Consider the following 22,832-nt stretch of genomic DNA (forward strand, 5'->3'; position numbering starts at 1 on the left):
GGCGGTTTTGTTCTTAAGGACTGAAGCAGACCCTTTAGGACAAGAGTCTAGTAGAGAGGCAGAAGCCAAACAGCATCTATTCCACTATTAATTGATTAATAACATTTGGTCTTTTAATTTATTTTGCCTGGGAATTAGTGAGAATCCCGTGGTTAGGGCAAGACGAACCTGCTGGCCAATAGCTGAAGAGATTTTTCTCTCCCTAGGCAACCCAGTGCCCCTAGGGTTTTGTGTGTTTTGATTTAGGGTTCCACCTCCCCTTCTGTCTTTCTCTCCATGGTGACAGCTGTGACCATGAGGTCCACACAGACCCTTGAGTGTGCCCCCTAGGGTCTTCACAGTGCTTCTCCTGATATCCCTCTGCTCTTGGTGTGGAAAATTTAACATTGAAAAGAGAATTTGCCAAGGTAAAAACCAGGTAGGGGCAGAAGAACTGAGGTCTGTGTGGTTACGTACAGGCCTCAGCCATCCAGGGAGGTTCTCATGGCTGCCATTCTTTGTGAGCTGTGTTATTGAGGGACTTTTGAAACACAGCTTCCTTGGGAAATGTGTGGTCTTTTTTGGACTTGAGTTTCTGTAATGATAGTGAATTCTTAACTTGGTATTCTGTTCTGTCTCATGATCCTCTGTTTCTTCCATGGCCCACATAGATTAAAGGTGTTTTGACAGTGTGTTTTGCCTGTTACGGTTTTTCCAGAGTTTTTGGAACAGGAACCTAAAGCTAGATGGGGATTTCCATTAGATTGATAATTTTGAGACAAGACTGTGAAATTCTTCCCCAAGTTAAGACGGGAATGTTTTGCTAGGGAAATCTAGCTGAGGCCTTTACCTAGTAATGATGTCAACTTTCTTTTTTCCCTTCAGATTTTTTCCCAGAAAGGTTTTACATTGTAGTAGGAACTCCATGTCTTTAGACTAATGTGGATCTAGTATGGAGCCGTGGATTTTTTTAAAGTTTTATTGAAATATAATTCATATACCATACAGTTCACTCACTTAAAGTGTATATTTCAGGGGCTTATAGTACATTCACAGAGTTGCCATCCATCACCACAATTAATTTTAGAACATTTTCACTGTCCCCCAAAGAAACCCCATACCCTTTAGCCATTAACCTAACCCTCCAATCCTCCCAGTCTGGGCAACTATTAATCTGCTCTCTGTATGGATTTGTCTATTCTGAACATTTCATATAAATGCAACCATACCAATATATGGTTCTTTGTGACTGACTTCTTTCACAGTCTTCTGAAGTTCATCTATGCTGTAGGATTTTTAGAAATGCGTTTTCTGTTTGAAGAAGGGTTTTCCAACCTTGTCTTGCTGTTTTGTCTTTGCCATTAAAAAATGATCATTGTGTTTTTGTTTGTGGAGTTCTTCGGTACGTCAGCCTCTTCTTTTTAGTATTTCCCATGAGGCATAGTGGTTCTTCTAGGACTGGGATGTGTCTACTCTGATTTCCCAGTCATCTGATGAGGAAGTTAAACTTAAGGTCGGCAGTTTCCCAAGATAGATGGATATGGAGAGAACATACCAGAACTGGGAAGTTACTAACCTGGGAACTTCTCTCAGGAGTTCATACCCACTGACAATATTAGAAGAATTTTAATTTTGAGGTTGAAAATGCAAGTGGAGCCTGTTTCCTGGGAGCTGTTTAGCTGGGTTTAGTTGCTGCCTTCCCTGGGTCTGGGATTCTTCGTATGTTGCCATTTGACTGAATTACCCTGTTGTTCCCAGCTGCCCATTCTTTGAACTCTCTCTCTCCATGTTATTCATAAGCAGCAACACCCTTACCCTGCGAATGGAAATTGTCCATCCTGATTTCCCCACGGCTCTGAGAGCAGGAACCTGAGGTCAGTGATGCATTTTGTCCTGGACTGCTGGTCAGAGGAGGCACGAGGGAATTTTCACCCTTAATGCGCAGAGAACTCAGCTTTGGGGACTTCCTCTTGTAAATCATAAAGGCTGTGCTTTAGCGTGTAGGTTAAAAGTTCAATTGTTGTAGGTGTTCCCAGCTTGATGTATTTATGGCTCGGTGTTACCTGGATGTAAAAGCCACATTTGTCACATGTGAATACGCATGATAATCTCCTGAGATCTTGTTAAAAATGCAGGCTGATTCAGTAGGTCTGGGATGAGGTAGAAATTCTGTATCTCTGTCAGGCTACCTGATGCTGTTGCTGTCCCCTCGTCTAAGATCATACCTTGAGTGACAAGGGTGTGGTAGAGGACTGATGGGAAGTGTTAGTACAGAGACTTTCGCGGGCGTCCAGGTCCCAGGGATTGTGTTTCCCTGGGCTCTGCCTTTTCTCCCAGAGCGGGTGGGGGGAGCCGAGAACTCCTCGTGCTGGTAGGGGAGGTGGCGGTGGAGTCTGCCTGTTGCTAAGAGACAGGGTGGCAGTGCCCGCCTGCGGCGGGGAGGGGGGCCGGGGGAGCGGAGCCGGCGGGAACCGGCAGGAACTGGCGAGGGAATGGGGTTATGGGTGGCGGGGTTTGAGGAATGGGAACCTCCTGGGATCGGAAGTTCAAGGGTTAGTGACCTGTCCCCGGTCGCAGTGCTCGGGTTTGTCCTTATGCATTGTGAAATGGTTACATAAGTACCTGCACAATATCCTCGAGTTTGCCTCCTTTCCAGCAAAATCTAAAATATGTCCTGTATGGCCCATTTTGAAAGGAGTTTAGCACCTCCTGTATTTGAGGTTTAAAAAAGATTTTTTCCCCTATATCACACACACAAAAAAACAAAACAAACAAAAAACACAGATGCAGAAAAGTTGACTAAACTAAATCTATGGCTTAATTATTAGATGGCAAACATTTTTGTATCCAGGTCTCGAAAAGAACTTGGCAACCACCCCAGGAGCCCGCCATGGACTCAGCCCTCACCCAACCACCTTCCTCCTGGCAAAGATGACTGCCCCTGACTTCACAGTAACCACAAGTTTGCGTGTCTTTGTAGCTATATCACCCACATGTCCATCCTTAGATGTTACAGTCTTGTCTGTTATTTTAAAAGGCTTACTTGATAGGCATTTTAAGCCTTTTAATCTGTAAATTCTCTTTTAATCTCCTTTTCTTTAGACCAGGGGTTGGGAACCTATGCCTTGTGAGCCAGATGTGGCTCTTTTGATGGCTGCATCTGGCTCGCAGACAAATCTTTAATAAAAAAGATAATAACGTTAAAAATATAAAACATTCTCATGTATTACAATCCATTCATTTCCTACCGCTCATGTTCATGGTTGTGGGTGGCTGGAGCCAATCACATCTGTCCTCCGGGACAACACCAAATTTTTATTGGATTATGCGTAATGTACATGGGTTGTTGTATGGCTCTCATGGAATTACATTTTAAAATATGTGGTGTCGCCCTGGCCGGTTGGCTCAGCGGTAGAGCGTCGGCCTAGCGTGCGGAGGACCCGGGTTTGATTCCCGGCCAGGGCACATAGGAGAGGCGCCCATTTGCTTCTCCACCCCTCCGCCGTGCTTTCCTCTCTGTCTCTCTCTTCCCCTCCCGCAGCCAAGGCTCCATTGGAGCAGAGATGGCCCGGGCGCTGGGGATGGCTCTGTGGCCTCTGCCTCAGGCGCTAGAGTGGCTCTGGTCGCAATATGGCGACGCCCAGGATGGGCAGAGCATCGCCCCCTGGTGGGCAGAGCGTCGCCCCATGGTGGGCGTGCCGGGTGGATCCCGGTCGGGCGCATGCGGGAGTCTGTCTGACTGTCTCTCCCCGTTTCCAGCTTCAGAAAAATGAAAAAATGGAAAAAATAAAAAAATAATAAATAAAAATAAAAATAAAATAAAATAAAATAAAATAAAATATGTGGTGTTCACGGCTCTCTCAGCCAAAAAGGTTCCCGACTCCTGCTTTAGAGTGTATCCGCTGTAGGGCCAGGCCGGTTTGCCTGTAGCATTTCCCACAGTTTATGTTTTTGCTGACCAGGGCCAGCTGGTAGTGTGTGAGTTCTTGACTTTGTGCAGGAAAAATCTCACGACACGAGGTCCAGGTGATTTATTTATTTATTATTTTTGAGGGAGAGAGATGAGAAGCATCAATTTGTAGTTGCATCATTTTAGTTGCTCATTGATTGTTTCTCATACGTGCCTTGACCAAGGGGCCCCAGCTGAGCCTGTGACCCCTTGCTCAAACCAGCAACCCTGGGCTCAAGCCAGTGACTGTGGGATCATGTCCACGATCCCGTGCTCAAGCCAGTGACCCTGTGCTCAAGCCGGATGAGCCTGTACTCAAGCCGGCAGCCTCAGGGCTTTGAACCTGGGTCCTCAGCATCCCAGGCCGATCTCTACCCACTGTGCCATCGCCTGGTCAGGCGGTGGTGCCATTCACTGGCAGGGAAAAGCCTGCAGAAGGGGCACGACTGTGGAAGGGAATCAAGACTTTGCTTTGAGCATATTAAGTTTAAGTTTAGATATTGAAGTGGAGATGTCACTTGATGTTGAGTGTCAAAATCTGGAGCACAGAGGCAAGATCAGGGCTGTCTTTATAGATTTGAGGATCACTGGTTCATCGGTGGTTTTGGATGAGATACGATCACCGAGTGGAGGAGCGGGGTGGAGGAGGTGTGAGGAAGGTCAGGTCCTGGGCTGCGGGCTGGAAGAGGAGACCCCTGCAGGGGAGAAAACGGTGGGGTAAAGAGGAAAACTGGAAAGAGTATGGTCACATCAAATCCCGAAGGAGGGAAGAGGGGTGGCCAGTTGTCTCAAGTGCTGCTGAGGGTTGAGCAGAGGGGAGCAGAAAGCTGACCAATGGGCAAGATGGGAGAAGCGTCAGGGGGCTGGTGGAAGGGAAGCCTAAACGGAGTGAGTGAGAAGGGGGTGAGAAGGTGAAAACAGGAAATACAGATAACTCTGGAGGGATTTTGCTGGGGAGAGAAGCAGAAAAATAAAATAGTAGAGGCTGGAAGAAGCTTTGATTTTTAGGGAGCATGATTATTTATTTTTAAGAATAAATAGCAACATTCCCTCAAATGTGAACATACAATATGGTGTACAGAGATATGTTGTAGAATTGGGCACCTGAAACCTGTATAATTTTGTTAACCAGTGTCAGTCACCCCAAGAAATTCAATTAAAAAATTACCAACATGAAGGCTCATTTGTAGGCACATAAATATGATCTAGCCCCTACCAAGAAGAAACTGATAAAGTTAGAGAATGAGAGGATTATTGCAATAGCAAAGATTTTAAATATTTGAAGAGACTGAAGAATTCAGTGCAAAGTGGAGGGATAGGCTATGGCCAGGAGCACAGACATGGTTTCCATTATAACAAGAGAGGGAGAACTGGATAGGAATGCTCGAATGCTCGTAGGTTAGTGGCTCTGGGGCTGGGAAGGTGAGGGAGTCTTCATCCTCATGCATCTGTCTCCTTAATGAGTGAATGTGCAGTGAGATGAAGAGATGACATTGCTGTCATGATAGAAGGAGATTTACTGGGGAAGTGTAGGATTAGCTGATGGCATTGGCCTCTGTTTTAAGATTTGAAGTCATCGATTTAGACTATGACTGGTAGGCACCGTGGGATCCATGCTTAGGTGCTCAAGTGCTCCGAGCAGATGGGTAATGGGGTATAATTAGGTCTGGTGTTCCGCCTTCTGAGTGTGATGGAGGGAGGGGGGCAGGCACGAGTAAGGGTGTTTGCAGGTAAATGGTTCAAGTCCTGAGCGTTGTTCAGTATTTGAGTTCTAGTTAGCATCATGTCTCAAAACACAAACTTGCTCACAACACAATAAACAGTTCAAACACTATGGAGATGTTTACCTGAAACCTGTTTTCTTGTTGACCAATGCCACCCCATTAAATTTAATTCCTAAATAAAACCAATAAATAAAATAAAGATGTTAACAGAGTGCCTAGCTAGGCACTATGCTAAAAGCAAAAACAAAAACAAAACCATAACCTTTAATCAAAAATGATATGTAGCTTCTTCCTCCTTCGCTCCCTCCTTTTGAAGCTTTGTTACTTACTTTAAGGTGGAGAAAATAGACAAGAGATAGTCACTAGTTTAGCAAGAGAAAAATTTTCTGACTTTTCCTCAGAAATAATAGAAACCAGAAGACAGTGGAAAGGCATCTTTAAAGTGCAGAAAGAAAAACTATCAACACAGGATTCCTTATCCAGCATAAATACCTTTCAAGAATGAAGACAAAATAAAATTTTCAGATAAAAATACTAAGAGTTTAAAAAAAATACTGAGTTTATTTATTTATTTATTTTTATTAATTTTAATGGAGTGACATTGATAAATCAGGGTACATATGTTCAGAGAAAACATCTCCAGGTTATTTTGACATTTAATTATACTGCATTCCCATCACCCCTAAGAGTTTATTGCCAGCAGACTGCACCACAAGAAAATATTTCAGGCTGAAGGGAAAAGTTACCATATGGAAAAGTTGAGTCTTGGTCCTGGCTGGTTGGCTCAGTGGTAGAACGTTGGCCCAGCTTGTGGATGTCTCGTGTTTAATTCCTGGTCGGGCACACAGAAGAAGCGACCATAAGCATCTCCACCACTCCCCCTCTTACCCTCCCCCCTCTTTCTCTCTTTCTTTTCCCCTCTTGCAGCCATGGCTCATTTGGAGCAAGTTGTCCCTGGGTGCTGAGGATGGCTTCATGGCCTCCTCCTCAGGTGCTAAGAAGAGCTCAGTTGCTGAGCAACAGAGCAACACCCCAGATGGGCAGAGCATTGTCCCCTAGTGGGCTTGCTGGGTGGATCCTGATCAAGGTGCATGTAGGAGTCTGTTTCTGCCTCCCCTCCTCTCACTGAATTTTTTTTTGTGTGTGTGTTTTTCCAAAGTGAGAAGCTGGGGGATGCAGACAGACTCCCGCATGTGCCCGACCAGGATCCACCTGGTATGCCCACTAGGAGGCGATGCTCTGCCCATCTGAAATAAGAGGTAGGGATGTGAAAGAGCAAACTACTCAAATAGAAGAAAGGATACATGACCTAGAACTGGGACCCTGGAGGTAAGTACGTATTCTGGTGGAGGGGGAAAGATAAAAGGGTCAAAGGGACCAGTGATGGAGAGTGGGAAAGAGGGAGGGCAATTAGAGCCCACCTGTGAATGTTTGTCTGGAGAGGACCTGTCTCTAGAGAGGAAATTACATAAATTACTAGTTTTTCTGTTGTTTTAGGCACTTAACACTCGAGAGAATCATGGTAGTGATGGGAGCTAAGGGAAATCATCTGGCTGCTTGGGCAGGATCTCCAAATGGCATGATAGGGTTTGGTTCTCAGGATCGCAAGTCCAGAAACTAAAACATCTGAGTACCCCATGTGTGCCCAGATCATGCCAGCCCACTTCACAGGAAATTACTGCACAAACCAGAATGATGAGTCATGGAAATGCCAAGTGGATCAGATGTGTGGGGCAGATGGTCATTGCATTCTGTCTCCTGTGGGCATGAGAAACAAATGCCTTCAGACGCCTCCTTGGGGAACAAAGCAGTGTGGCAAGAGGTATAAGTGGGTTGATGGCTTCACGGCTGACATCATTGATTTAGGGTGGCCAGACGCTTGCCTACACATCCAATTGGAAGCTTCACCTTGGCTAGATCTAGCACACTCTCCACTGGACATGGCTGGAGACACTCACATTTTTGACCCTTGGTCTTCTTTCTAGACTCCATGCTGCTTCTGTTAACAGTTGTAATTCTTTATATGACACAGTGAGTTGGGTTGTGACATTTTAAGTCAGTTATCCCATGGGTACTTTCTTTTTAAATTTTTATTTATTTATTTATTACAGAAACAGTGAGTGAGTCAGAGAGAGGGATAGACAGGGACAGACAGACAGGAACGGAGAGAGATGAGAAGCATCAATCATTAGTTTTTCATTGCGCGTTGCAACACCTTAGTTGTTCATTGATTGCTTTCTCATATGTGCCTTGACCGCGGGCCTTCAGCAGACTGAGTAACCCCTTGCTGGAGCCAGTGACCTTGGGTTCAAGCTGGTGAGCTTTGCTCAAACCAAATGAGTCTGCACTCAAGCTGGCGACCTCGGGGTCTTGAACCTGGGTCCTTCCGCATCCCAGTCCGACGCCCTATCCACTGCGCCACCTCCTGGTCAGGCCATGGGTACTTTCTTTAAAAAAATTTTTTTTGATTGATTTTAGAGAGATAGAGAGAGAAAGAGAGAAACATTGATTTGTTCCATTTATTTATGCATTCATTGGTTGATTCTTTTTTTTTAAAATTTTTTATTTTTCTGAAGCTAGAAACGGGGAGAGACAGACAGACTCCCGCATGCGCCCGACCGGGATCCACCCGGCACGCCCACCAGGGGGCGACACTCTGCCCACCAGGGGGCGATGCTCTGCCCCTCCGGGGCGTCGCTCTGTTGCAACCAGAGCCACTCTAGCGCCTGGGGCAGAGGCCAAGGAGCCATCCCCAGCGCCCGGGCCATCTTTGCTCCAATGGAGCCTCGGCTGCAGGAGGGGAAGAGAGAGACAGAGAGGAAGGAGAGGGGGAGGGGTGGAGAAGCAGATGGGTGCTTCTCCTGTGTGCCGTGGCCGGGAATCGAACCCAGGACTTCTGCATGCCAGGCCGACGCTCTACCACTGAGCCAACCGGCCAGGGCTATTGGTTGATTCTTTTATGTGCTCTGCTGACTGAGAATTGAACCGGCAACCTTGGTGTACTAGGACAACGCTCTACCCATGGGTATTTTCCATGAATTAATGCCACTCCTTTGCACACAGGAGTCAGAGGCACATAAAATAACCATGGTTGGGGAGTGGGAGGTGCTAAGAAAAGAGAAAAAGTGACGGTAGAGATAGACAGCCAGTTGTGCACTCAGACTATTTGTCAGGCCCTTTTCAAAGTTTATGGTCTCTGTGGGTTCTACTTGGATTTTAATCCTGAGTTTTTCATGCCTCCAGCTTGCTTTACCAGCTGGTACACAGAACCATTGTGAGTGTGTGTGTGTGTGTGTGTGTGTGTGTCTGTGTGTGTATGAGAGAGAGAGAGAGAGAGAGAACGAGAGAGAGACAGGAAGGGAGAGGAATGAGAAGCGTCAACTCATAGTTATGGCACCTTAGCTGTTCATTCATTGCTTCTCACACATGCCTTGACCCAGGGGCTTCAGCCGAGCCAGTGACCCCTTGTTCAAGCCAGTGACCTTGGGCTCAGACCAGCGACCATGAGGTTTTGTCGATGATCCCACGCTCAAGCTGGTGAGCCCACACTCAAGCCTGATGAACACATGCTCAAGCTGGTGACCTTGGGGTTTCGAACCTGGGACCACAATGTCCCAGGTCGATGCTCTATCCACTATGCCACCACCAGTCAGGCATGGACCCATTTTCGATACCTTGGAGAGTGACATCTTTTTCTATACTCGATTCCTACAATGCATCTTTGCTTGGAGCTGAAATAAGTCTGCCCTGCACTTGTCACTAATGGGTCTGATGGGATTCTCTCTCAGCATCTCAGCCGCAGTCCCTAGCTGAGCAGTCTTTTCTAGATTGGCAGATAGAAAATGGTAAAACATCCTTACCTGGCTAACCAATATAATGTAGGCATTTGTCAAAACTCATGTCAAAACATTTCATGATGTATAATTAAAAAAAAACACTAAACTAATATTAAGTTTAATTGATGATATACATGCTGAACTGTTTAAATTTTTTAAATTAATTTTTAGGGAGAGAAGAAGAAAGAGAGAGAGAGAGAGAGAGAGAGAGCAAGAGAAACACAGGCTTGTTGTTCTACTTATTTATGCATTCATTGGTTGATTTTTGTATGTGCCCTGACCGGGGATTGAACCTACAATCATGGCATATCAGGATGACACTAACCAATTGAACTACCCGGCCAGGGCCATGCTGAACTTAGTAGAGGTAAAGTGTTCTGACATTTGTAACTTATTGTGAAATGCATCAGAAATAGGATGAATTTAGACAGCGGGGGCAAAGGACTCAAAATTTGTTGGGCGCTTGTTAACAGAGCACCATCATCTAGTCACTGGTTTTAAAAAAGTAGTATTTATTATAATTATTATTTTTACTTTCAGAGCTACATGTGTATTAAAAAAAAAAGGCTGAAGATTGAGCAGCTTCCCTTCAGTGTGGTTGTGAGTGATAAGGATGCGTTGTGTAGGAAAGCATCTTTTGGTCGGGGGCCCAAGACGCTGTGGTGCTGGGAGGGGAGGGAGGAGGGGCTACGTTGCACAAAGAGCATGCGCGGGAGCCTGGCCCTGCCCCTTGCTCGATTGTAACGCTCACTGGTGGACGCGTCTGAGCAGCTTCGAGGGGCTGCACGATGAGGGGTCTATTCTCTCATCCGAGTTGACCAGGGCCGGGGGTCCTGTGTAATGTTTGTTTCTTCCAGATTCTTTATCTGGAATAAAGAAGTTCTAGATGTACTGCTATGGAAACATCTCCGAAAGTGAAAAGAAAAACAAGCAGACTGGTGTGAGAGTCTGTGCAGAAGGGGATGGAGAGCGCGCGCATGCTCGTACCTGCTTGTGTGGCTCTGGGAGGGCCCCACAGCCGCCCCAGTGGCTTCTGTTAGGATGGAGAGGAGGGGGGACCTGCCCCGACGTGGAGAGGCGGGTGCGGTGGGGGGAGGCTTTGCGTGTGTACCTTTATATAGTTTTTGATTTTTCAAGCTCTGTAAATGAATTTCTTGTTCAAAATTAAATACACTGCACACAAAAATTAAAGGATATTTCAAAATGAATATGAAGCAATAAATATCCCCTAATTTTTGTGAGCCGTGTAAATGAAATATAAAAAAAGAATATAGAATAACATGAGACGATGCTCTTCAGTTTCTTGGAAGAAACAAAAATGGGAAATTACAAAGCTGTGGCATTCCCCAATTAATCACAATTTCAGTTACAAAGATCAGTGCTAGGCAGTGAGAGGCAGAGACTCTGTCTTCATAAATGTTATGCATGTGGCTCTAATAAATGTCATCCACGTGGCTCCGCTGTCAAGGTCCATTACTTTGATACTGGTTTTATTTCTCGTTGCTTTGTGTTTGATTCTGTTTGTTGATTCTGTAGGTAAGTTTATCAACATACCCTTCACCTTTCACAGCGGTGTCTGGGCATATGCCTGCCTGTAGGTGGGATTTGGGGATACAGCAGAGCGTTTTCTAGAACAAATTCTACAAAGGCAGGCATCATGTGATGGGAATCAAATTAACTCACTCACCAGAATATCTGCCTTCCCTGTGGCTTCCTTCTCTCTTGCTGTTTGAGCTTTTAGGCATGGAGATAGTCACTCTGGCTTTGATCTAGAGGCTTATGCTGAGAAGCCCTTCTGCAGTAAGTGTTTAATAAATGAGAAGATCAGCTTCCATTATCCCTTCTTGAAACGGGACCTCTGTCTGTCTGTAAGGCTATCTGGAGAATGGAAAAGTAAACACGGAATAGGAATCCTAACATTAATGCATTTTCATTTGTTATCAGCTTCCTCTATTGTCTTTGAGATGCTATTAAAAATGCGTGCAGGATGTAAGTGAAATAAAACATACAAATTCAAGTTGATGCCAATTTACAAAGGCTCCGTTTCTCTAGCCCTCTGGCTCCCAGCAGCTTGAGTTGTTTGGAGTGTGGCCCAGAGTGGGGGGGGGGGGGAGGGCAGGGCCTCTGAGCAGCGAGGGGTGCTGCTGGCAGGCTCAGGAAGCTCAGCTCAGAGGAGGGTCTTTCTGGCACCCAGCCTGTGAGATCAGTAGCTTATTTCATATTAGTGATAATAGCTCTCACACTTACTGTGTGCCAGCTGACATGCTTGAATGTAACAATTTAATCTTTATAACAACCCAATGAGTTATTATAATTCTCAAGTGACTTGCTTAAGGTTCCACAGACAGTGGTAGTAAAGCAGTATTTAGTCCTAGGCAACCTGGCACCAAAACCTACCTTCTTCTTCCTTCTTCCTTCTTTCTTCTTTCTTCCCCTTCCTCTACCTCTTCCCCTTCCCCTTCCTTCTCTTCTCCCCCCTCCTCCTCCTCCTCCTCCTCCCCCTCCTCTACCACCACCACTACTACTACTACTTCTTCTTCTTCTTCTTCTTCTCCTCCTCCTCCTCCTTCTCCTCCTCCTCCTCCTTCTCCTCCCTCCTCCTCCTTCTCCTCCCTCCTCCTCCCCTCCTCCTCCTCCTCTTCTTCTTCTTCTCCTCCTCTTCCTCCTCTTCCTCCTCCTCCTCCTCCTTCTCCTCCTCCTCTTCTTCTTCTTCTTCTTCTTCTTCTTCTTCTTCTTCTTCTTCTTCTTCTTCTTCTTTTTCTTCTTCTTTGAGAGAGAGAGAGAGAGAGAGAGACAGGCAAGAAGGGAGAGAGAGAGGGACGAGAGAGATGAGAAGCATCAACTTGTAATTGCTTCACTTTAGTTGTTCATTGATTGCTTCTCATATGTGCCCTGAGGGAGGGCAGCCAGTGACCCCTTGCTCAGGCTTGCCATGACCTTGGGATCATGTGGATGATCCCACACTTAAGCTGGCGACCCTGTGCTCAAGCTGGCAACCTTGAGGTTTTGAACTGGGGATCTCAGCACCCCAGATCGATGCTCTGTCTACTGTGCCACCTCTGGTGCAGAGCCTATCCTCTTAACTATCTCTACTTGCATCCCATTTGATTGTCTGTGTGTGTGTATGTAACATATATAATTCTAAAAAGCTTGGATATTTGATTTTCTGACTCTAAGCAGATTAGGAAGTGGGGCTGCTAGAAGCAAGCATACTCATAGCATCAAGCAGTGATTGAGAAGGTGAAGACCTGTAAGCTCAAGCAGTCTGGGTCCTTGCTAGAGTCAGTCCTGCACATTTCAGCTGTCCTTGAGGGAACCACCAAAACACAGCATAGTACCATGATTAAAATTTATAAAGATGGTGGCAGACACTACGCTGTCCATAAAGTTCAATTTCACCTTCTCTCACTTAGTAATAGAGCCCCCAAGTTCTCCATGGATCATGGCTGCTGGGTGTGGCCATGTGGCTCAGTTTTGGTCCTTGGACTAGGAGCAGAAGTGAGACATGTCAGGTCAGACAAGCTCTGCCCTTCTGCCTTTTCCTCTCCACAGGCTGGGTTGCAGTCCTGGGGTTAGGTGGTGAGAAGGGAAGAAATACCCAAAGATAAGAGCAAATGAAATGGGCTCAGGTCCTTGACTCTGTGGAGTCACCTGGGCATTCTGGACTATTTATTCATTCTTGCATTGTTACATGCGAGAGAAACAAACTGGCTTGTTTCACCCATTTTAGATGCCCTTAGAGCAGCCAAACTCACAAGCCAATGAGTAGACACAGGACCTCAAGGAAAGGTTACATTATGTTTGCTGTATTTTGTTAACAAATCAAGGAAATATTTAAAGCATTTTAGAAATAGCTCAATAACGTGATTTGAGGCCTAATAGGGGCAACTTTAATTATTTGGAACTTTTTACATGGTGGCAGAAAAAGGTTGGTATAAAAGAAAGAAGGTAATTCAGTTCATTTCCATAGATATTTATGGAACGGGCACTGTGTGCCAGGCAAGGCTGCTAGAGTCCTTGCTGTCAGGGAGCTCCCGGTCAGCAAGGTGTGGGGACACAGATGAACATGTGGATATAGAAAGTGGCCAACGCTAGTGGCATAGGACTCAACCCTGACTTGGGGCACCAGGGAAGGCTCTTTGGAGGGACAACTAGGCAGAGTCCTGAGGCTGCGTAGAAGCTTTGCTGGCCCGTGCTCTAGCTCTTGGCAGTGTTGCGTTTTCCTTAAAGAAAGGAGGACTTGTGTCTCATGGAAGCTGGAGCTGAAAAGCCCATTCAGAGGCTTCTCTGCCTTGAGAGGTGTGTCCCATGGAAGTACCATCTGGAGTCTCCCCCTCTCCTCTCTTTCTTGTTCCAAGCTCCTCCCACCCATGGGAGAGGTTCCAGTGAGCTTCAAGGTGGCCATTGTGCCCTCTTGCAATGTGCATAAGCAGTTATCACCTAAGAATATCATCCAGGAATCAAAAGAGTCTTCAGCTAATAGTTTCTTTTTTTTTTTTAATAGTTTCACTTTTAATTTTTTTCAATTGCACTTTCCATTTGTACTCATTTCAGGTGTACAGCACATACTTTACAAAGCGTTCCCCCTGATATTTCCAGTACCCACCTGGCACCGTACATAGCTATTATAATATTATTGACTATATTTCCTATGTTGCACTTAGCGAATAGTGTCTTTTCTTTCCTCTTTCGGTCGTGGTAAAGGCTGAAGCAGTAGCCAGGAGCTCGGGGAATTAAATAGAGCAGTGCTCACTGCAGTCAAGTTGGCTCCACCTCACACTCATCCTCAGTGACAGGCTGATAGCTAATGGGAAAATTATTTAACTGTGATTGTCAGCTCTGTGGATGATGATGTTACCCTTACCCAAGCAGGGGACTTCAGGGAATGATCAATCGAAGGTATTAGATGGCACTTGGCGGACGGAGAAAGAGAGTTGGTAATTAATAGCTTTGGAACAGTCTTGCAGAAATATTGATGCCCGAAAGACGCTTGACATTTTCTTTTCCCCAGACGGCATTAACTCAGGAAGAGTTCAGATTATGGTAGTTGGGGTGGCGCCGTGAGCTGTAGAACACAGAGGAGGAGCAAGAAAAGGCACGGCAGGGTCAGCCAGTCAGGAGAACTGTCTTTCCCTACGCTGTGGTTTGAGTCTGGCTGCGTTGGGGGCTCACTCCATGGCTTTTGCTTATCTTTTCAGTGTCCCCAACGTTAAGACCTGTGTCAGATTTCAGCTGAGTCCTAAATCAAAGCCCAAACTCAGCAGCGTACGGTCATGGACTTCTAAAAAGCTGACTATAATTTTATTTTAAAGAAAACTGTTTTCTTTCACACACACATAGATATCCCTGTATATACATATGTATATCTACGTATAAATATTTTTATTTGACTTTTAACCAAGATTAACCACATTTGTTTTCCACACAAAACTTTGTGATTTGATAAAAAAAAAAAAAAAAAAAGACACTAGAAGTGGAATAAATACCAAAACGAAAAGTCCTTGATGTTGCTGAAATGAAATTTCAGTGATAAATGAGAAGGCTTCTTTTAAGCCTGATTGAGTTAACATTGTCCTTCCTCTTTGCTATAATAGATAAATACATTAAGCAGGAATTATTTGGCACACTTTACTAGTTATTTGAATTTTAATCTTTCCCTGCCCCCCCCCCCAAAAAAAAGTATAAAATTGCTTCCTGATGTTCTTAGGAGAGAGTACGAAAAGCCGCAGCCTAGCCCAGCAAGCCCTGTGTCCCCCGCCTGCCGCCCCCCAATTCTCCGTCCCCTTCCCCATTTCATTTCCTTCGCAGCGCTATTTCTGTCTCTCATGCTCACATCTATTTCTCTGCCACTTTCAAACTTGCCACTGAAGTATATAACACAGGTGCTGAAAGGTGCACTTCGGTGACTGCTGGAAGGATTTTTCCAGCGGTCATGGACTTCTTAAAATTTTATTTTCATTGTAAAATATATGTAACATAGTATTTAGCATTCTATCTGCTTTTAAGCGCACCTTTCAGGGGCATTAAGAACAGTGACATTGTTGTGTGGCCATCACCGCCATCCATCGCCAGGACTCATTCATCATCCCTATCTGAAACTCCACACCGGTGAACCCCGCGGTCCTCCCGCCCCCGCCCTGGTAACCATCAGTCTCCTTCCTGTCTCTGCGAATCGGACCGCCGCGGGGACCAAGGGCTTTGATATGAAGTGCACTGGCTATGGCCCCGAGGCCCCATGTGCCTCCCATTTCTTTTTATTTGGTGTAAGTTTATTACCGTCCAGCTGTGTGATGACAGTCTCCAGCCAGCAAGTGGTGCCTGGAAGGCTGTTGCCATGGATTTTTCTCTCGTTTTCTGTCATCGCCATGAGAGACTGCTATGCAGCTAAGGTTTCAGCGTCAGACCACTGTCTCCAGTGTGAGTCAGTGTTGCTGCCAACTTCACAGCTAACTTCCCTGGCCCCGTTGCAGGATTAAGTGGATTCCTTCCCCTTAAGTGGTTTCAGTTCAGTGCTCGGTGGTATGAACGCCAGCTCAGAATAAATCAAAGCCACGTTTGAGGGATGATGCTTCCAGTGGTGATGATTTCCGAATGTTTCTTCTTCATCTGCTCGGGAAGACTTGCCTCCTAAAGGCAAAGGTTTCATATCCAAGAGTGTGTGAAAGAAAAATGTGTAGGTAGGCCGTTCTGCTCCCTTTCTCCTGCCCTGCCCCCTTCCCTAAATCTGAATCCTGTGTAGCCGAGCAAAGAACATCTGGAACGTTTAAAGGCCTATTTCATCTGGGAGAAAGGCATATCTGTGTGGTTAGAGCGTTTCTGGAAAATGAAAAAGCAGAACAGAAATTTGTGAAGGTTGCCGCGTGTTGGAAGAACATGCCCATGTCTTACTCCTGAGCGTGAGAATCACGAGGACATCTGGTTCGGAGGAAGCCAGTTATCCCACAGGCGAAGACTCCCTCCCTCCAGAGCCCCACAGAGTGAATCTGTGTGCGGTGTCAGAAAAGTGGACCACGAGTTTATTGTAAGAGTTGGGAGAGGACGGAAGAGGAAGATGTTTCCCCCTGCACTTTAAAGTAACAAGGACCAATGGTCTCCCATGGTCCTGGGTGTATTGGAGGAATTGCTGAGCATAGATGAAATTTATCAGAGTAAGTTCTTGTCCTCAGCTCGTCGCACCCTCCCTGGGTTAGAGCTATATATCCATACCCTGTGCCACGTGATTTTTGCATTATCTGGTGTGGATGGGGTATGTGTCTTCACTTCACCGATTTTGGGTTTCCTCCTGTGATCACTTTGGCCAACAGAAGATGGGTGGAAGTGACAGTGTGGCAATTCAGTCACCCCTCTTGTGCTTATGCCACATGACACAAGAAGAACGCAAGTCGTGAAGTGGCTGACCCCAGGAGCATAAGACCACTCTCAGTGAGTAAACTGAATCTAAGCTGCACCCTCGAGCCAGGCTGACCTGCAGTACCTTGATGTTTAGCTGACTTCCAGACCCATGAGTAATCAAGATACATGCTTATTGTAGGCCACTGAGTTTTAGGGAAATTTGTTACAGAGCATTGCTGTGGTGATAGCTGACTAATGCAAAGACCAAAATGCAGAAACAGAGAGTAAAAGGATAAGTGAAGTAGGTGGCTGGCCTAGGAATAAGGAAGGAAGTGGTGGTTGGGTCTGAGCATAGAGCAAGTAGGGACGGGCCTGAAGAAGAAGACGAGGTGAAGATGAGAGGAAAAGGAATGCTACAGCCGCTGCCCCATCCGATGCTGGGTGGGCGGTGGGAAGAGAAACAACACACACGCATGCGCATGCATGCATGCTCACGCACACACATATGCACACACACACCTTTCCTCTGTGCCTCTGTTAACCACTGGGTGTCTTTGTTCAGTTTTGCCAATGTCTGGGAGGTAGATGCTTGATTTCTAGTGGGGGTGGGGTCTAGACTTTTAGTGTTGGGGTCTATCTAGGTTTGTGGTCACATTATGTCATGGGAGCAACAATGAAAAGGTCGGGCACATGAGGTCTAAGGACAGAGCTCTGCTTAGTGGGTACCGGCACCACTAACCACGGGCAGGATGCTTCTGAACTTTAGAAAGCCTTTAGCACAGGGAACCAACTCAGAAGCACATGCCCGTGCTGCGAGCTGGGCTCTGGAAGGTCTTGTGAGCTTGGGGAAGTGACTTAGCCTCTCCAGACTGAGACTCGGAGATAGTGGCACTCACAGTACCTACCCCGGGGGATTGCCAGGAGAAGTTAAGAGAGAGTGGATGTTGGCAGAGGAAAGCCCTCCACCCATTGATGTCGATAACCGTGCTGCCATTTTGTAATAAGAACTGATAGCTGATGTTCAGTAAGGAACTGATATATCTTGTTTTCCTGAGCCTTGATGTTTAGTGAAGGTAGGAGTCCCACCGAATGGGATGTCACATCTGACCAAGTCTTGAACTCTCATTGGCAATCCTCTGAGCAAAAAGCCGTTCTCCGCCCTGGCCGGTTGGCTCAGTGGTAGAGCGTCAGCCTGGCGTGCAGGGGTCCCGGGTTCGATTCCCAGCCAGGCACACAGGAGAAGTGCCCATCTGCTTCTCCACCTCTCCCCCTCTCCTTCCTCTCTGTCTCTCTCTTTCCCTCCCGCAGTGAGGCTCCATTGGAGCAAAGATGGCCCAGGCGCTGGGGATGGCTCCTTGGCCTCTGCCCCAGGTGCTGGAGTGGCTCTGGTCGCAACAGAGCGACGCCCCAGAGGGGCAGAGCATCGCCCCCTGGTGGGCGTGCCGGGTGGATCCCGGTCGGGCGCATGCGGGAGTCTGTCTGACTGTCTCTCCCCGTTTCCAGCTTCAGAAAAATACAAAAAAAAAGCCGCCCTCCACCTGTGGTTGCTTCTCCCTCAGCCCACATCAGCCAGCCTGCTGGCTTTGTTTCTTCCTTTCTCTCTTTCTCAGGGAAGCCTGTTTATTCCTGTGCTTGTGTGGGGGTGGGAGAGGACCTGAAGGTGGCGGAGTTCAGTAGGACACCCCAGCTTACCACCAGTTTGGGCTGTGATGGTACAGTATTCTAGTTGGCTCACCCACCACGACCTAGGTGACTCCTCTGTCACACTTATGGATTGGAAGAATGGATCAGATGACCCTTATCACAACTTCAGTGGGATATTTTTAGCTAGACTGGTCTCTGGACACTAACTTGCATTTACCTCTGAATCTACTGTATGCATTTGCTCCACTTCTGTCTCGTACTCTCCTTTTCCAGCGGAGAATTTCCAGACCAATGGGCACCTTGTCCAGCCTTCTTTCCATTTTTCTTAGGGTTTAGATGGAGGAAGCCCGTTGGCCCCAGAAGCCAGTCCTCCCTAATTGCTTCCTACAGCCAGTCTTCCTGGAGGCTCTCTGTGCGTCCCTGGTCCTGGTTCGGACACCTGAGCGGGTGGGATTCTGCAGCCCACCTCTCAGAGCAGGTGGTAAGCAAGGCAAGGGGGATGACCCAACCCCTTCCCCAAAGGCCTCTAGCTCTAGCCCAGTTCTTCAACAACCTGCAAAATAAACATTGCTTTTATTGCTGGATCTCCTTACCCATTCCCCAAGAGAACAGGCCTAATACCGCTCATTCCTCTGCATCAGACTTGAGTTTGTTGTTCATTATAATATAAATCAGTCATAGAAAGAAATGCTCTTAACAAGAGTGCGCCCTTACGGGCTTCTTACCATCTGCATTTTATTCTAAGTGGCTTGTATCTATTTATTTATTCATCTGCTCAGTCGCCGTGTGAGGTGCGTGCTATTGTCACCACGCTTTACACGTGAGGAAACCGAGTCTCACAGAGCCTGACTTGCCCAGGTGTGCCCAGCTAGTCGGTGGGAGGGGCGAGATCTGCACTCCCGGAGTGCAGCCCTGACGCCTGCACTTGTGCCTACTATTATATGTTCTAACGCTCATCGACACAGCGTTGGCTGGCTTGAAGGTCACTCCAACATTCATTTACTTCTTTCCTGGAAAAGTAACAAATATTTAGCAATGCTCAGAGATTTGGCAGGCTCTTACTAGGTCCTAGGAAGACTTGGGCTGTCCACTAAATGTTCTCTTTAGAATGTGGATTACTCAGTAATGCCTCTTTGTCCCCAGCTCTGAGCCCCAGGTACCTAGTCCAGGAAACAGGAAAAGTCCAACTTCCTGTTATTATGTCAACATCTCTCCACTCTCAGCTTTGCTGAAACGGAGTCAACCACTTCCCTCGTCACCCCTCTTTCCTCTCTAACTCACACGGGGACTAGTGTACAATTAGATCCATGTTCTGAGACCTGAGGCCCTCGGGCTACAAGTCTTGCAGTGCCTTTGTCTCCTCTGTTTGGATTCTCATACCCAGTAAGTCCCTTCTGGCCTGGCCCTCCTCCCCAGACAGTGGCCTTCCGATCTCACCAGACAACGATCCGCCTAGAGCACTGGGGCCCCAGCAGGAAAGGCCTGGCACTCTTAAACTGGTCAGTGACATGCTGTGATGAAGGGACAGGTCCCAAAGGTGCAGGTGGGATTTAGGAAAGTCAAGGAAGGATGGAGCAAGACCCCGGGGCTGTAACAGTGAGGGTGGGGGAGTCCCTTCTTCCCCAGGCCCCAGGGTCCAGGGAAGGGAGCAGTTACGCGTGGAGAGGGCCCTGATAGGAGCTAGGCCTCCAGAGGAGGGGTATGGATAGCTATTCAGTCTCAATGGGGAAGGAGTTGGGGGAATAAAATCCCTGATTTTAATAACTCTCCCTCCCTCCCTTTTCCCTCCTCCGTTCTTCCTCCCTCCTCCCTCCCTCCACCCTCCCTTCTTCCCTCTGGTGCCTCCAAAGGGAGCTGGGGGAGGCAGTTTGTACCGGTCAGCCTGCTGGGCATAGAGCAGGGTGGGGGACAGTGGGGCATGGACCTGGAGGGCAGAGGGAGCTAGGAGGGTGCACATGTACCATTTCCCCTCACCTTCATTCTGCTGCGGGATCTGCAGTGACTTCCCGTCCATGTTGGGCCACACCTGGTATTCAAGAATTCCACAACAAGCCCATCAAATCCAGTCTTCTCCCTTCTAAACCTATAGAGAACGGGCATTGCACTCACATACACTGGTATTCTTACTCTGCATGTCTATTTTATATATTATATAGGTTATATACATTTTATTTATTTTTAAGTGGAAGTAGGGGAGGCAGAGAGACAGACTCACACATGCGCCCTGATTGGGATCTACCTGAAAATCCCTGTCTGGGACTGATGCTCAAATCAACCAAGTTATCCTCAGCGCCCAGGCCGATGCTTAAACCAACCGAGCCATGGTTTTGAGAAAGGAAGAGAGAGAGAAGGAGAGGGACAGGAAGAGAAACAGATGGTCGCTTCTCATGTGTGCCCTGACTGGGGATTGAACCCAGGATGTTCATATGCCAGGTTGATGCTCTATCCACTGAGCAAACCGGCCAGGGCCTTATGTACATTTAAAAATCATAGTAATTTATTTATGTTACTCTGGTACCCAAGGCAAGGGGGTTGTGCTCATGAGGCTGAGCATCACCTAAGCCCCTCCCAGCATCCTAGCAGCCTTGCTGGTCCTGAGATGGCAAATGGCCCCCTCGCTGCTGAGAGCACACACCGGAAGGCTCAGATAAGTGGAGAGCCCGGGCTCTGAATCCTCAGAGAATGAATGGGTTTATACTCCAACTTTGCCACTTACCAACTAGACTAGGACTTCGCCCCTTTGAGCCTGGCTTTCATTCGTCATCTTGTAAATGGGGATGACTCTCACAACACGTTCCTGTTGTAGGATTAAATGAGATAATGCCTGTAAAGAGATTGGCACAGTGTGGGCACTCAACAGGGAAGGGACTGAGTCTTACCCACCTTCGAATCACTGCCCCTGGCAGTGCCTCAGACACAAGAGGTGCTTGGGAACTTCCCTGTCCTGAAGTGGGGGTGAGGTCCTGCAAGGATGTGAGAGCTAATGGTGTTAGCAAGTTCTGAGGTAGCGAATGCTCCCTCTCCACATCCTTGCCAGAACCCATCTGCCTTCCCTGAAGGTTTTCAGGGCGATCCTGAGCCGGTAGTCCATTCCGCCCCCGTTTTCCCAGCGCCCTCTTTGTTTTAGTCTGTGAATCTCCTGCCCCAATTGCCTGCCCATATCCTGGCTTACACTGCCCTCTGGTGTATGCTCATGGGACGAGCATGTTACATGAGGGTTTGTGGTGACATTTTCTTGACATTGAGGAAGAAATTCCCTTATAGCTGCTGTTTGCAGTATTGTTGGGGTTGAGAGGTAGTATTTAAGACCCCTTCCCCAATTTAGCTCAAAACTCCTAAGGTTTACCAAACATGAGGCATTTTACCAATGTCCCTGATGACTCAGCCTTCAAATAATATCACCCTTCTATACTCAAGTTTCTCTCTATGGCAGGCACTTTGTGTTTGGCTGAGACCCAAAAGAAACAAGGTAGTTGGGTGTCGTTCCCTATTTGCTGTCTGTTTTCCTCTAGTCCCTGGACACTTAATTCTTAGAGATTCTCCATCTGCTTTTAGGGGTCTGAGGTCATGGGAGGCGTTGGACCCAAGAGAGACCCAGAATCTACCCTCCCTATGCTGGGCCTGCAACTGCCCGCCCTTCCACCTGCTTCTGCCGCCTTGCCTCCTGTCTGCTGTCCCTCCTCAGAGCTGAGCTCTGGGTCAGTGAGTGCGAACTGGGGTCGCTCAGGCCAGAAGGGGGCAATGGGCACTTAAGTTCAGCTCACCTTCTGCTGACCTTGCTGTGGCACCTGCTAGAAGCATATGGCTTTTACCATTAGCCTGAATCATGAAATTGCCCATATGGAACAATTTTTGACCTACAAAAACAACTATTTCATATGGTTTGGCACAAGCCACATCAACCCTGTGTGTGCTGTTGGTGGCCCTGGAGTCCAACACTCCCCGGCTCACTCAGACCCAGGTTTGTGGCATATCAGGACTCCGGACTATTGAGCTGCAAGGAGGGCCCTAAGGCCCTAGAAAAGGTCAAGTCGACTTCAGGGGCCTGTGGCCAGCCTCACTCTCCATGTCAGAACCCTCTGATCCTGCACGAGTTCCTCGGCGACCTCCAGGCCAGGCTTGGTTGGGGCACTGCCCAAGGGAGGAGCCGCCATCGCCGTGCCAGGTAGCAAGGGAACCCCGGAGAAGTGCTTCTTATCAGGTGCTCACCCTCTCAGAGTGGCCTGCAGGGAGGCAGGAGGGCAGGAGGCCTTGGGCTTCCGGACACACCAAGCACCCCCAACCCTCACCTCTGCTGCCCAACCTGGCAGCCTGGCTGGCGTTGGGTGTCCCCAGACTGAGCGTGAACTCCGCAGGCCACCAGGACCC

This window comes from Saccopteryx bilineata, chromosome 1 (assembly GCF_036850765.1).
Source record: "Saccopteryx bilineata isolate mSacBil1 chromosome 1, mSacBil1_pri_phased_curated, whole genome shotgun sequence".
Taxonomy (NCBI): domain Eukaryota; kingdom Metazoa; phylum Chordata; class Mammalia; order Chiroptera; family Emballonuridae; genus Saccopteryx; species Saccopteryx bilineata.